Raw genomic sequence first — 17,454 nt, forward strand, 5'->3', positions numbered from 1 at the left:
CAGTTGTCAGTAATACAAATAAGGATAACAATGCACATGACTCTGTATGTGCTGGAGACACCTCGCACCTACTTGAACTGAATCTTAAGTTTAGAATTGTATGAGGCCCAAAGTTCATAGTTGTGTAGATTTTTTTTTCAACACCTTTAGTGAATTATCACTTGTGACATAGGCACATTTACATTTATATAAAAGTAATCAAACTGTATCAACAAGTTCATGTTTACAAACATTGTGCTTCACATATATTGCTATGTAGCATATAACCTAAGCAACATTGCATAAACTATTCAAGTCCCAATTTTTTAAAGAAATAAAACATCACTTATGACATAAGCAATCATACATTTATTTAAATGAAAACAGACCATACCTACACAATCCTAATTGCAAGCATTTTACATCACAAACCATACTGAAACACTCCTAGTTAACATTATACACCACTTATAATCTATTCAATCATTTTCATTCAAAAATTACATAGCTCATTTAAGTCCTGCCTTCTTTAAAACCTCATTCCTCCCCTCTATGTATTGTTCTCACACTTCCCATTTTTCCCATGTAGTTTGCTCCTACCCTTTTCAACAGATCTCAATTCCAGGTTATTTATCTCTGTTACTATATTCACTACTTCTAGTACAGTTGGTTAAGAATTTGAATTCCATTTTCTAGTAACTGCTTTTTTGGCAGCCACCATAATCAGACACAGCAAGGCCTTACCTGTGTGGTTTTGTTTGTTTAGGGGCAGTGGATCTTAATAATGTACGTATTTAGAGAACACAGACATCAGTGCTTGGAACAATCATATGCATCTAACATACATGAAACAGCATATTTGGAATGCTTGCCAATGCATTACATTATTCTGCATACTGCTGATAACACCAACAGATATTGCTGTTAGCAGCCTGTATGATGCATATGTTAAACACAATTTTAAGTAAAATTCACTAGGTAAAAATGAGAACACTCTACCTTTGATGACCGCCTTGTGTTTTATATTGCCAACACATAATACCTAATCTCACCGGTGTAGGGTGAGTGGTCATGCATATCCACTTTTTATGAGTACAGGCCCAGGTAACAGTCTATTCAGGTGCAAAAGTAAAGAATGATTACACTAATTTAAGAAATGAGTCACATAAGCCAGAATTTACTATACAAATACAATAAGTACAAGCTAAAACAAATAATATGTAGAATAATCTCTCTTTCATTCACATTTTCCCTGACTGACTATGAACGGTGGACGGGAGAAAAAAAGAGTAATATCAGTAGACTTAACAGTGATGTGTAGACTCAACTAAGGGATGTCAGGCAGCTAACTACTTCATTGCATAGATGCTTATTTCTGGAGAAGAGATGGCCTTTGATTTCGAGTTACTTATAATTTGATAAAAAATTCTACCTCCCCCGCCATGGTCTCCATGTGTCTTATACTGGCAAGCCAAACTTAACCATGAATATTCGGTCTTTTTTTTTTCTTCAGAAAGTCTCATATGACTTTTTAAGGGAAAGACTCCGACCAATGAAGTGGTCTTTCTTATGTGGAAATATCAGGAGATTTAAGAAATAAAATTGAGTTTTTTACAAACATACTTTATAACAAAGACAGCCTAATTGGTATGGGGGTTGAAAACTGCTTTATATATAGGATAACTGGGAAAAGGAGGTAAATGTTTTTTTTTAATAATGTATTCGTTCATTCATTTTTGTTGACCAGTTTAGTTTTATTAGGCTTATTTGTATTGGAGATACAAGATGGTATTTAAAGTGACTAAACTTGTATTGTTATTCATCAGCATGTAGCTGCAGAAAAATAGGATGAGTTTGGCTGTACACCTCTTGCCACATCTTAGCAAATTCATCACTTCACCTGTAGTGCAGAGGAAACCAGAAGTGACACAGTGTCTGTCTAGTTACACCTTAGATAACTCTGTCCTTGATACTGTTTCTATAAGCCTCCAAATACATTATCTGCAAACTTAATAGTCACTGCACTATCTCTCTTTTTTTTTTTCAGACACCTTTATTGAATTATCACTTTTGACATGGGCAAATTTACATTCATATAAAAGTAATCCACTAGGCTGATGGCCCTGGAGCCTTTACAAGCCTAGTCCATAGGGTTACCCTGACATCGTGCCACTCAAACTTAGTTCCCAGTGCATCTGTTGAGTAAAGCTACTGGAGTGACCCTGGGGTGAATTTTCTATTTCCCATCCACTCATCAAGATTTCGCTTGAAGAGGGCCAGTGAGGTGCTTTGCTTGACATGTATGGGAAGTCTATTCCATAGCATGGGCAGTCTCTGGGTTATGAACCTGTCCCTCCAGCTTGTTCTGTTGATTGTGGTAATGAGGTTGAGGTCTCTGGAGCGTGTGGTGTGGAGGGATTGGGATTTCTTTAGCTGTAGCATTTCTAATAGAACTGGGTCAGACATGGCTTTGTAAGTCAAGCAGAGATCACCTCTAAGTAGGCAATACGAGACAGGCAATAGTTTTTTTAGTCTGTCCATATAGAACAAATGTTTAAGGCTTAGAATCCTCTTTGTGAGGTACTTTTTTGGCCTCTCCAGTTGTTGCAGGTGTTTGGTGAGGTGCACGCCAAATGGGGCATTGTACTCAATGATTGGCCTAATGAGAGAAGGGTAGAGGGAGACAATGACCTCTTTCTTCCTGGATACAAAACCCTTAGTAATGAGATGTGCCACATAGAAGGACTTTCTGACTGCAGTGGCAATGTGGTGGTCAAAAGAGAGGTTGCTGTCAACCTGTGTTCCCAGATCTCTTATAGCGTCTTCTGTGTTCAGTGGACTACCATTGATGTAGTAATTCATAGGAACAAGGTTTTTCCCAAAGGGGATGATGACACATATTTTGGCATTGAGCTTAAGGCTATGGTTCTGACACCAGTTGTTGGTCTCAGTGAGGCCTTTCTGTAGGATGTCAGCATCACTTGGGGAATTAATAATAGCTCCCAACTTGCAATCATCTGAGAATTTTGTCAGACAGAGTCCCTTCATGTTGGCCTGGACTTCAGAGAAGTAGATACCAAACAGGAGAGGACCCAGGACCGAACCCTGTGGGACTCCACTTGTGACTGGTCAGCAATCTGACTTGGAGTCAGCTACTTTCACACTGTGGGTTGTACCTGTGAGCCAGTTTTCAACTCACCTAGTGATATAGGGGTTGATGCTTAGCTTAGTGAGTTTTTCTATGATTCCTGAGTGGGGAATGATATCAAAGGCCTTGGCCAGATCAAGGTAGGTTGTATGAACCAAAATACAACAAGAATGTCCTAAAAGTATGAAAATATGACAAAAACGCCAGTAAAAAAAATATAAAAAATCACTCCCCTTTTTGGTCACAATTCCAAAAGGTACAATTTGGTGCAAAAACAACACTTTGTATCACCAAACGAACACTATCCCCATGATGAGGCATGGTGGTAGCAGTAGCATGCTTTGGAGTTGCTTTTCTTCAGCTGGAACTGGGGCTTTAGTCAATGTGAAGGGAATAATGAACAGTTCCAAATACCAGTCACTTTTGTCCCAGAACCTTCAGGCATCTGCTAAAAAGCTGAATATGAAGAGTAATTTCACCTTTCAACATAACAATGACCCCAAGCATACATCCAAATCAACAAAAGAATGGTATCACCAGAAGAAAATGGTTTTGGAATGGCCCAGCCAGATCCCAGATCTAAATCCAATAGAAAATCTGTGGGGTGACCTGAAGAGGGCTGTACACAAGAGATGCCCTTGCAATCTGACAGATTTGGAGTGCTTTTCAAGGAAGAGTGGGCAAATATTGTCAAGTCAAGATGTGCCATGCTGATAGACTCTTACCCAAGAAGACTGAATGTTGTAATTAAATCAAAAGGTGCTTCAACAAAGTATTAGTTTCAGGCTGTGCACACACAGCAAAGTATTAGTTTAAGGGTGTGCACACTTATGTAACCAGTGTATTGTACATTTTTTATTTTTTATATTTTTCCCCTAACAGACTTGTTTGTTTTTCAGTTGAATTGTACAAGTTATAGGTCACATAAAAGGTGGGAAAAGTTTTGAAATGATTTATTGTGGTCTCATTTTTTTATATCACAAAAACCTGGCATTTTAACAGGGGTGTGTAAACCTTTTATATCTACTATATATATATATATATATATATATATATATATATATATATATATATATATATGTATATGTATGGATCTATGTCAAAATAAATTAGCATAACATTGACTTGCATAACAGCAAGACAACTTTAGCAAAAATTTAAATGAACGAACTTGCAGAACAGTGTAGTTCACCTCAAGGAAACTAACCAATTGGCCACCAATAACTAAAACAAAAGCCGAAGCAAATTAAACCCAACAATCTGGCCCCAACTAAATATATCAACTCTGAGCTCACACTACAGTGGAGAAAAAGACAAAGTTTGCCATGGTGGCCAAGTGGTTAGTTTTCCAGAGATGAAATATGCCATTCAGGAAGTTCATTCATTTAAATTTTCACTGAAGTCTCGCTGTTATGCGTGTTGACGTTAAGGTAATTTGAGGATTTAAAGGGAATCCATATATATATATATATATATATATATATATGGAGAGAATATATATATATATATATAGAGAGAGAGAGAGCGAGAGAGAATATTATATGTATAAACTCTTGGGTAATATTATCATGTTAGTAAGTAATAACCTATCTTCAAAAGTAAAAAAAAAAATTCATACCATTTTTTTAATAAAAAGTAATACTTCAATTATTTTTTTAATTATTATTAATAATCTTACTCACATCTTGATGGATTTTTATTCCTAAATATTTTAGTTCTTTTCTTTCCCATTATCTTTAAACTTACTATCTAGTAAGTGATTTAAAACTAAAGTTTCGGTTTTATTATTATTAAATTGGAGCAGCAGTGTTTCTTGAAACTTTTCAATTTCCTCATCTATTTCTTTAATTGAATAATTTAAATCTCCTATAGTTAGTAAAATATCTGCAAAAACTGTATTTTAGATTGACAATCCTTCTTAATTGAGACTCCATCAATTCTTTTTCATTGCTTCTTATACTATTAGCAAAGGTTGACAAATAATGTACAGAGTCCAAGGGACCCCTTACTTTTTGCCTTTCTTTAAAGTAACTCCTATGATCCTTGAAACATGTAAGATCCAATTTTAACATATGCTTTGAAGTCTCTATACAGTTTTTTTTAATATTCCAATAAATTGTTCTGGAAATGCAAATGCTTCTAAAGTTTTAAACAAGTAGTTCCAATCGACAGACTCAAAGGCTGTCTTGATATCTGAGTTCATTAGAGACAATTTCTTGTTCATTCATTTTGCTAAATCTAAGATAGTTACTACCCTTTTATATTACATTAGTCTATTGACTAGAAGTCCTGTTTGATCTTTATTAATTAATCTACTCTGTCTCTTAATCTAGTAGCCAATATGGAAGTAAATATTTTATAGTCTACATTTAATAATGAAATAGGTCTATATGAGCAACCTAACTTATTATCCTTTCCTTATTTATATATTGTGAGATTACAGAACATTTCCATGAGGGAGGAATTAATTTTGTTACTCTGAAGTATCCTGATGTCACTCGATAATTCTACAATATTTAGTGGAACCATACAGTATAATATCGCACTTAAACCATCTAAACTTGGTGCTTTACCATTTTTCCCTTTTTTAAAGCTTCTTTAACTTCTATTGGGATAATAGGCTTATTCAGCTGAGATATTTTTGGTCGCTAAGTTTATTAGTACCATTTTTCTTTAAATACATGTCACTCATCATCAGGATTATTATTTTTATCTTTATTAAGATCTTCGTGGAACTTTTAAAAAATATTAAGTATTTCCACTATGTCTGAAGTAAGCTTATTAGTGTGAGGATTTCAAATATTATTGATTTGTGCTTTTTTGCTTAAAATCTTACTTTTATTGCTAATTTATTTAGATTTTTTTGAAGTCATTGTATAACTGTCCATTTTTTATTTTTTCTAAAGTTATCTCCATTTTATGCATTAAAACTGCTTGATATTTTATCATTAATTTTAATGACGTCAGTATTATCAAATTTCTTTGTTGTTAAAACCTCACTTTGTGTATTTCATCTTGTATTTCTAACAGCTCTTTACTCCACTCTTTCATTTTATTACTACACCATCTTCCCATTCTATCTATAATATCTGTTTTTAAGGAGTCCCATAATATGACTTTACTAATGACCATTATCTTTCAAAGATAACAATTCTCAATTTACCCCTTAAGATAACTCTTAAATAATTTTCATTTCATTATATATACTGTGATTGTATAAATCTGAAATGTTCTTATATCCATCAGTATATTAATACTTAGTGTATTATAATCAGGTAAAGGACAAGGAATTGTTTTGAAATATTTCACTCTAACTAAATCTGTAGAAGCATAAATCCTATCAGTTCAATTTGTATCCTATGTAAACAAGAGTAATGAGTGAAGAACAGTGACTTATCTTCTGTATTTACTGTTAAATCAATTAAATTATTACTATTACTAATCAATATGTTTAATGCTTTAGCTGTTGCCAGAATCTTAGCTTTCTTCTGTTCACTTGTATCTTCTATACTAGATATGCAGATAAAATCCCCTACTAAAACTAAACTACCCTTTCAATGACTTTGTAGGAAGTTTAACTGATCTTTAGCCACTCTTGCACCTCTTCCAGAGATCCAGAAAAAATAGCTAGTGTATAGAGTTTGCCATTGTATTTAATTATTACAAATGTATACATTCCTTTGGGATCACTAATGGATTCCATGACCTTAGACATTACAGAAGATTTTCTCCAAATTGTAGCAGTTCATCTTCTCTTTTTGTTAAAAGAAACAGATGACAACATTTCATAATCTAAGTTATTTAAATATTGTATCTCTTTATCAAGTGAGTCTTTTGCAAGAATATAATGGCTCCCCTATTTCATTTTAGATATCTCATTAATGGTTTCCTTTTGTTGCCATTATTTAATCAATTTGCATCAGTAAATAATACACTAAAACTATCCATGATGCATTTTTAAATTTTTTTTTTAAAGGTAATATGACACATTTATCCACCATATTAATTTAATTGTATCTAACACTCCAATGCATTCCTTCAGCATTATCTTAATATTTCATATTTTTTAATTCTTTCTTTCATTAAACTAAACTACTAAAACTTGTAAATAACAATAACAAGTCTACAATTGTAACCATGGATACCAAAGTTCCTAGTTTGCTAATCAAACAGACAAACTACTCTGTCTCTACCTACCAGTACCTAAAAATTCATCAAAAACTAGCCAAAAGCTACCATTACTTACAAATAATTAATATATTATATGTAAGTTGAAAATAATGAGAGTCAATTAATTTAGTTATATATTTTGCCATTTAAAACTGTACCCCCATTACTTCCTTAAAGTTTAATAATCTTGTTCTGTTAATCACAAATGTTAAATAATCCAACAAATAGTTTAGTATATACATATTTATGTAATAGTAGTATAAATTGTCCATTAAATATTCCTAAATTATTTGCTTATTCACATTATTATAAATAACTCTCCAAATAAATAAGTAGAACAGAGTGGGACCTGAAGAGATAAAAATATCAGTAAATTTATAGATGACTAATAATTTTTTCATAATAAACTATTATACAAAAGGAAAATCACTGCACATATATATTTATTATGCTAAAAGATATATATATATATATATTTTATAGATCTAACAAAAGCTCTGAATTAATTTTAAAAATACAAGTGTCTATATATTAAAATTGTGTAACACTCTTAATATTATAATTATCAGAATATTTAAAAATCCTGTAACTTATTAAATTAATTTATAAAAATATGTATATTACTGAGGTCAAAGTCAATGTCTTGCTATTTCTATGAAGAAAAAATGCAGTCTATATTTTCTATAAAGTTGCAGTATGGTTAGTTCAAATCACATTCTCCCTTCCCAGGTTTAAACATTTTGAAAAATCTACTTTACTTTCTATCAAAATTGATGAACTGATTTATTTATTTATTATGCATTTTAACTGTGTTATATTGCACCTGCATTTTACACTATGATTTTTGCCCTCACTGAAAATTTCTGTGTTAACCTGTAATATGCATTGTATGTATCACCGTGGTTGTTATTTTGTTATTTGTTGTTATTTTCTTGTTTACTTATTGGAGCTTATCTTCCCAGGCCTCTACTGAAAATGGACATATATCCAGCTAGACTAGCCTGGTCAACAAATGTAAAATAAATAATAAAATAAAATATAGCACTCAGATGTCAGCTCTGACTTATAAAATAAGTTATATCAGGTAGTCTTAGTGAATCTAATAATGTACAATATGTAAAAAGCTTCAAAGTGCACATAACCAAATTTTAAATGTCAGCTTTCAGAATATTTTCAAATATTTTATATGATTTTTTGCGTTTATATCACGCTATCGAAAGATGAAAATAGCGAACGATATTTCATTGAACCTAAAATATCTAAACCACATAATATTGAACATTCAGTACAGTGAATTTTTTCCTTGGGAAAAAATTTGTTATTCCAAAACACATACACACAACACAAGCACACCTAAAAAACATCAATCCACACACATACACTTATAATCTGATGTAGAATACAAACTTCAGACTCTCCACGTTTAGAAATATAGTATAACGATTTATTAAAGACTGAGGTATATACAGCATAATAAATTCAGGGTTTATATAGCAGAAGACAACTCATTATTCAATCAATTAATCTAACAATTATGCAATTATACAATTAAATTCATTAAAATAGAAAATAACATTAAAGCATACTTTAAGCTACTAGTAAGCTTTATTTTAATACTGCGTTGAAAACGCACTATCTAAGCTAGCAGTTTATTCATCAATAATTTGAAACTCATTGATAAATAAGTAAAAAAAATCAATGTTTAAAATAAATTACACTCAATATGGCTTGTCTCATGTGCAAAATTTCAAACCTTGACTTAAGAAATATAAAAACAGTATTACAGTATATTTATCATCATTTGTAAAGTTCTATATAAAAACAGCTACCAAATTAATTCCTATTGTGTTAGTGCAGTATGTAAATATAAAAGTATATAAATATATATATATATAATTAATGAATTTTAATATATAAGTTATATATAGCAAAAACTAAATTCATAAATAAAAACATAACTTATGTATATAAATATAGATATAAACAAGAAATCTAAAAACCTTGGTTATGATGAACTTTGAGTGTATATGTGCTAAAATCAAGTATATATATTTTTTAAATAATATTAATTAATAAATATAAAGAATGGGCATATTAAATTAGGCATCTTAATCAACCTTATAGAAATGACTGTTCTATAAAAGACTCATCTAAAAAATCATGTGTATGTACTTTATACAACATTAAAAGTTACAGAGCAAAGGCAGGCTAATGTTGTTAAAAATAATAGTCATAGGTGACTATCTTCGTGTATTAAGGAAAGGCCTTATAGTAACATAATTGTTTAAACCTGGAGAATGGTGACCTTTAAGTCTAAGGATCCACTTCAATTCATTTAATTCTATTGAGTTTATATGGTCACCACCTCTGGCATTACGTTCCACTATCTGTAGAACTCTAAACACAAAAGAATGTGATGGATTAGCTAAAATGTGCTTTGCGAGTGCATTTAGTTCATTTTTATTTTTGATATCATACTGATGATTATAAATTCTACTTTTTAGTTTCCTTTTAGTAAGGCCTATATAAAAAGCTGAACAATGTTCGCAAGTAGCTAAATAGATTAGGCCAGAGGTGTCACAGCTAGCTCTAAATCTTGGTTTAAATACGTAAGGTAGCTCTGGATGTTCAAAATCCTGTATCTTAGTAATATATTTACAATAATTACAATGTTTACAAGGGTAGGTACCTAATGAATGCCTTGGTCCTAGCTGGTCTTTGTTACTTAAAACCGTTCTATCACATAATATACTTTTCAAGTTTTTGTTATTTCTGTATATTATGTGAGGACTTTTGCCTACCAGCTTTGATGTATGGTCATCTGTCAGTAAGACTTTCCAATTATTAATCAGTATTTTCCTAATACTTTGAAAGTCATTGGTATAATTTGTCATAAATGTTACCTTTTCATGTTTACTATTAACATCTGTATTAGAGAAATGAAATGAAGGACTATTATGCTTTATTTCTGCAGGTAGTATTTTGTTTTTGTTCAGAACATTATTCATAACATTCACTACCATATCATATTCATAGCCTCTATCTAGAAACATCTTTATCATGTTATCTGCCTCATTTAATAGATCTTTTTTATCTACACAAATTCTACTCAATCTAATAAACTGGCTCTTAACAATGCCTTTAAAAATGTGGCGTGGATGCATACTATCATATTTTAGAATTGTGTTTTTCCAACACTTTTTCTTATATAATGTCGACGTCAGTCTACCTTCTCTAATGTCTAAGCTGACGTCCAAAAAATTCACAGACTCATATGATGCATCTACAGTAAATTTGAGGAAATCAGTTGTAGTTTCCAAATGTTCTTTAAACAAGATAAATTCTTCTAGAGAGCCATCCCATACGATTAAAATATCGTCAACAAAACGTTTATAAACTAAAATCTTAGTGAATGAATGGTGCTGAAAAACATGATCTTTTTCCCAATGATACATAACTACCAGATTGTTGTAACTAGTTCAAGGAGATGACAAATCAAAATTGCCTTATTCCTATCTATTGTGGGAGCATATTGTAGCACTTCCTTCACTGCTTGAATTCCTTCATCATTAGGAATTGAGGTGAAAAGGCTTTTCACATCCATTGTAATTAACAAATGTTTGTTTTTTATAAGCTTAAAATCAAGTGTTTGCAGGTATTCCAAGAGTTGATACGTGTCCTTAAGTATATTAGGAATAGCATCAACCAAAGGTCTCAGAGTATTTTCTAGATATGCAGATATATTTTCAGTGATCCATTTTGCTCCAGATACTATTGGGCGTAAGGGTGGTGGCATGACACCCTTATGCATTTTGGGTAAGCCTTTGATAATAGGGACTGTAGGTGTATCATTCAACAAAAATTCATACAAACTCTTGGAAATTTGATAACACATGAGTAAATCATATAAATCATCCTTAATGGTTTTAATTATTCTGTCTAATTTTACTTGATTAATTAATAAATAAGTGTTAACATCATCTAGCATTTCCTGTATCAAAGCATCATATTCCGTGGTATCAAACACTGCTACACCCCCCCCCCCTTATCCACAGGTCTGAATGTTAAAGTGAAATCATTAGAGAAGTTTTGTAATGAATTCTTAATTTCACTAGACATGTTAAAAAACGCGCATTTCTTTTTCTTGCTATAAAAATAATCATAGAAATCGAGTTCACATAATTTTACAAATGATTCTACATGATATGGCATTGGTGGTACATAAGAGCTTTTCTTTTTATAGATAGATGAACTTGTTACGTTTTCCTTCGCTAGAATTACATCTTTAGAAAAATGCAGTTTCAATGCAATAGATCGACCAAACATACGTAAGTCTATCAAAATGTCTGATAGTCTACTTCCTTGCGATGGAACAAAAGACAATCCTTTGTTCAATAAATCAATGTCATGTATAGTAAGTTCATACCTGGACATGTTGAAGAAAAGTGTTTCTAAGGTTTTTGTCTTTTCTGGTTTCCCAGCTGTTCTGTCTCTCTCGTGGAAACGACTGTTTCCTGATAGGAAGGGGTAAAAAAGCTGAATTATCTTGTAGATGGTGTTCTGAATATACGCCAAGGTTCTGCTGTGGAGGTTTAGCAGCTTTATTTGCTTCTTGGTTGGGAAGTGGAGTGGAAGTAAAAGTGGAGGTGGTGATTGTCGTAGGTATCTCTGGAGGCGTAGTAAACACTTCAAGTGAGGCGTTATTTTGGGCGACTGACATATTGAGTGTAATTTATTTTAAACATTGATTTTTTTACTTATTTATCAATGAGTTTCAAATTATTGATGAATAAACTGCTAGCTTAGATAGTGCGTTTTCAACGCAGTATTAAAATAAAGCTTACTAGTAGCTTAAAGTATGCTTTAATGTTATTTTCTATTTTAATGAATTTAATTGTATAATTGCATAATTGTTAGATTAATTGATTGAATAATGAGTTGTCTTCTGCTATATAAACCCTGAATTTATTATGCTGTATATGGTCTGAAGAAGTCAGTCTTTAATAAATCGTTATACTATATTTCTAAACGTGGAGAGTCTGAAGTTTGTATTCTACATTATATATCTTTTTGTTTAACTTGAGACTCTTTAGCTGCTTTGATTCGTTTGTTGATATACACTTATAATCCTTCAACTAACCCTACACTAAACTGTACATATACTACTATCTATCCACTTACCTTAACCCAAACCCTAACCCTAAGGTCCGTCACTATGGCACACTCACCTAACCTGTGCCCTAACCCTAACTCACCTAACCCGTGCCCTAATCCTCATGACCACATAATCGCACACTTACCTGAACCTGACCCATAAATTTCCACCGCAGCGCTGAAAATTGCAAAGCCACAGAACCAGCCAACCGAATTCTTTCCCTAGGAAAGAATTCAGTGTTCTGCAGCTTCACTATTTTAGTGTTCACTCAAAACGGGTTGATATTAGAACATTTAAAGTTTTAAAACTTCGATGTTCTGATATAGACCTGATTTTGTATGTATATTATATGAGAGCCAGTATAAGTAATACATATCTTTCTTATACACAGTTTATTTAAATATATTTTTCTGTCTTATTTGACCATTAATATTTTACTTTATTCTGTATAACTTTTATTTCTAAAATTTCCCATCAAAGAGCTATTTAAAAATGAGCTCTCTCTTAGAGATTACAATATGTGTATATATTTCTTAACTGACTGATACTGCTCTTTTATTAAGTTTATATAGTAGATATTTTATTACATTACAGGAATAATCATTGTCAAATCTGACTACATGTTCACATATTTTAATCGGTGGTCTGGGCCATATTGTTTTTAATATTTGATCTTTTTCAAAGCTGGACATAAACTTAACTATAATTGAACATGGTGGCGAGTTTTCCTTCTTTGAAGGTGCTCTCAGGGATCTATGTGCCTTTTTAATTCCAAAAGATAAAGTTTCAGGTAGATAGATTGTTAAGAAATTTATTATATTGTCTTCCTCATACTTTTCAGGTATACCACAAATTCTAATGTTATTTTGTCTCTGTTTTCTAAATCATCACCTTTATCTATGAGTGAATTATTTTGTTTTAAAAGAAATTCAGTCTGAGACTCACCTTCAGTTATTCTCCCTTCAGGATCCTTTAAAGCTTCTTTCATACTACTGATTTGTGTACTTTGTTGCTTCAGAGGAATTTCTAAATGTTCCATCTTCTTTCTGGATTCGTCTTTGAAACTTTCTGTTTTTGTATCCAGTTTGTCCATTTTAAGTACTACATCCTGAATACTAGATGTTATTGACTTTTTTAACACAAGTATCCTGAATACCATTTCTTGAGTGGCTCGTGTTTAAGTCTTTTCTCTCTTTACCAAGCAGTTGAAATTATGACAGGAAAATTACAGCTTTTGAAGAGCTTGAAGCTATAAATCTTTTCTCTGACTATTCCCTTATGACTTGAAGCTCTAAATCTTTTTTCTGACTTTTCCCACTCCAGAAAGGGGGTGCTACCATGGACCCAGGAAACTACTGCCCCATTAGCCTGATGAGCCTGGTCTGTAAGGCCATGGAACGTATTATCTTGGAGCTTATAAACAAAGACATAGGTAACCTCCAAACCCTGGACCCCACTCAGTTTGGGTTTGTAAAAGATAGATCATGTCTCCTAAACCTGATTGACTTTTTGAAGCAGTCACTAGAGCCATAGACGAGGGCAAGGCATGGCACACAGCCTATCTTGTCCTTGCCAAGGCTTTTAATACCAACCCCCACTCTGTAATTATAGATAAACTCATTAAACTGGGCATAAATCCCTATGTCACAAGATGGGTGGCCAACTAGCTCACTGACAGAACCCACACAGTAAAAGTAGCCGACTCCAAGTCTGATTTCAGACCAGTGATGAGTGGAGCACCACATGGTTTGGTCCTGGGTCCTGTCCTGTTCAGCATCTACTTCTCTGAAGTGCAGGCCAATAGAGAAGGTCTTTGGCTAACAAAGTTTGCAGATGACTGCAAACTGGGAGCCATAATAGAATCACCTAATGATGTAGGCATTCTACAAAAGGTCCTCACAGAGACAGATGCTTGGTGCCAAAGTCATGGCCTCAAGCTCAATGCCAAGAAGTGCATTGTCATCCCCTTTGGGAAAAACAAAGTACCCATAAACTACCAGATAGGCAGTAGCTGACTAAACACTGAAAGTTTGATAAGAGACCTCAGGACACAGGTGGACAGCAGACTCTCCTTTGATAACCACATCACCACAGTAGTCAGGAAATCCTTCTACGTGGCACACCTCATTTCAAAAGGGTTCTCCTCTAGAAAAAAGGTCATTGCTCCTCTCTACTCATCCCTCATCAGACCCATTATAGAGTACAATGCCCCATTTGGCATGTATCTCACAAGACACCTACAACAATTGGAAAGGCCACAGAAATACCTCACTAAGAGGCCTCAAACAGATGCCATACGCAGACCGTCTCAAAAAAACTCCAGCTCTACTTCATCGCATATCGCCTACTCAGAGGCACTCTCTGCCTAACATGCAAAGCCATGTCAAACCCAGATCTGTTGGACATGCTGCACTTAAAAAACTCCCAGTCTGTCCGAACCACACACTCCAGGGATCTAAACCTTGTCACCACAATAAACAGAACATGCTGGAGGGATAGATTCCCATCCCAGAGAATTCCCATACTCTGGAACAAACTACCCATTTATGTCAAGAAAATCTCCTCATTGGCTCTCTTTAAGAAAAATCTTGACAACTGGATGGGAAATAGAAAATTCATCCCGGGGATCACTTCTGTGCCACTGCTTGACATGGGCACAGGAAAATAATTTTCTTGGGTGGCAAAAGCCAGGGAACCTTTTTGGCTGGGCTTATATAGGCCCCAGGGCCGATGGCCTAGTTGCTACCTATGAACCTATTAGTGAATAAAATGAGCTAACAGGTATCTCCAAATTTTAATTTTTGATTATATTTTGCATCAGAGAAGTTTTCAGTCAGAGAGCTTTCACCAGTTGCTGTTCTCAGTTGGCCATGACCCCCATGAGTGCTTTTTTTTAAATATGTATGTTTTTCTAAGACCAAAAGTGATACAAGCTGATGGCCAAAGGAGCATAATTAAAAAGCATTAAATGATTAAAACTGTTGGCTGTAATTATATGGGGTGGGGAGAGAAAGTACGCAAAGACAAAACTTTACATTATAAGAGATGATAGTGGGAGAAAAGTTTACAATTCTGTGCTAGAATATCAGTTGTTTAACAGATCCAGTAAAATGTTCAAGGGTTCTTCACTTTATTAAAAAAAAATATGATCATATTATTAGGTTGGAGGAGACTATTTTAAACAAAGAAAAACATAATGGGAGAATTCATAAAGGATACCACAAAGTATACACTATGTGTACACTTTGTGTAACCTTTATAAATAAGTAGACAGCACAAGCATTGTGGTTAGGCTGTTATTGAATTTAGAAAGTATACACAAAATGTATACATAGTGTACACTTTGTGGCAGCATTTATGAATTCCCCCAATAAGTAATTGAATTATTCAAGGATTCATGGAAGACTACTGTGCTACATGTAAGAGCCAATGAAGGGGGTAGTAATTATCCTAATAACAAGGGGAGCTCAATTATGACTGAAAAAGAATTGACTGATAGAGGGGAAGATATGTTGTACTGATGGGATTTTGGATGGCTAGAACAGTAACAGTATTAAATGTACATGTCTACAAACAAGTATATATTTGGAAACTTAATAGCTTTTTAGCAAGGAATAATTTGACTGGGTGGAGAATAGAACATCACAATAAACAGAGCACATGTAGACATGGGCCACAGATGCAATAAGTTAGGTAGCAAAGGAAGGAAGTTCTACATGAAAGTCTTTGGTCTTCTTGATGTGGCAGAGTTGGTCCAGACCCTAGAATATATCTTTTTTTTCCCTCCTAGATATAATATATAAATCAAGAGTAAATAGGACATATATAACATAGACATATCTAAATGGCTGCACATTTAGACAAGCTTCCTGTAGTAATATCAGATCTCTCACATCTTAATTTACAGCAGCTTAAGTCTTGTGGATGCTATAAAGCTAAGAATTTGAAGCTTTCATGTCAGTACTTAAAGATCTGGGTATTTAAAAGATGTCTTAAAGAGAAAGTAGGGGCTATGTTAAATGACTTGTTGAAGGCCCCCTCTGGACTGCAATTACAATGGAAAAAAACTAAAGAAATCTTAAGGCAGGAAACAAAGTCTAAAGGTAATTAAATAATTTGAAAGTAATAGTAAAAGTAAGGTTACCACCTGTCCCACTTTGCGAGGGACAGTCCCTCTTTGGGCAGTTGTGTCCTGCAAAAAAAGTGTAAAAATGGCCAATGTCCTGAGATTTTAGGGCAAAATTATTTCCTATATTTTATGTAATAGTTGCATAAAATAGTTATTCTGTATCTGAAACACCTAAATGTTATCAGAAACAGAATAAGCAACTAAAATGCTACAAGAGTAAGCTTTTATTTAGGCAAAAAAGTATAGTTCTGTCCTTTGTACTGGCCATGGGTATGTTTTGGTCTGCAAAATCTGATGTTTGTACCACAATTGTCCCACTTTGGGCATTTGAAAAGGCGGCAACCCTAATAGTAAGATATATCTAAGGAACCTAAAAGAAATGCAAAAATCTGAACCATTAGACAGCTGGGGAACAAGAATAGTTGGAACAAGTGAAACAAAGGTAAAGAGTACTTGGACAGAATCATGGATTGTAAGAAAATAAGAATAAGGTTAAGTTATTTTGTGCACAACAGTTGTTAGCACAGGTTGAAAAAGGATTAGAGAAAATGTATGGCCCACACCAGCAAGTTGACTAGAGATGTTCCAAGAATTTCAAAGATATTTAGAGATTTCCACAGAGATCTGTGTAGTAGCAACTGGGAAGATGTAAGTCTTCCAGGGGAAATTGGATGCTTACTTAGCAAATAGCACTTACCCCACCTCCACCAAAACAATGAGAAGGTCTAATTTCCACACTTAGAGTTAAATCCAGTTGGCTGAGTTATCATCTGGGAAATTTCCTGTTGATGATCTATTTCCTGTATAATTTTAAAAATTGGATGGGAGCTAAATGATACAGACCTAGGTGCTATTATTCACTGCTATATTGAA

The sequence above is a fragment of the Protopterus annectens genome, chromosome 7.part0 (assembly GCF_019279795.1).
Source record: "Protopterus annectens isolate FY-2018-M chromosome 7.part0, PAN1.0, whole genome shotgun sequence".
NCBI lineage: Eukaryota > Metazoa > Chordata > Ceratodontiformes > Protopteridae > Protopterus > Protopterus annectens.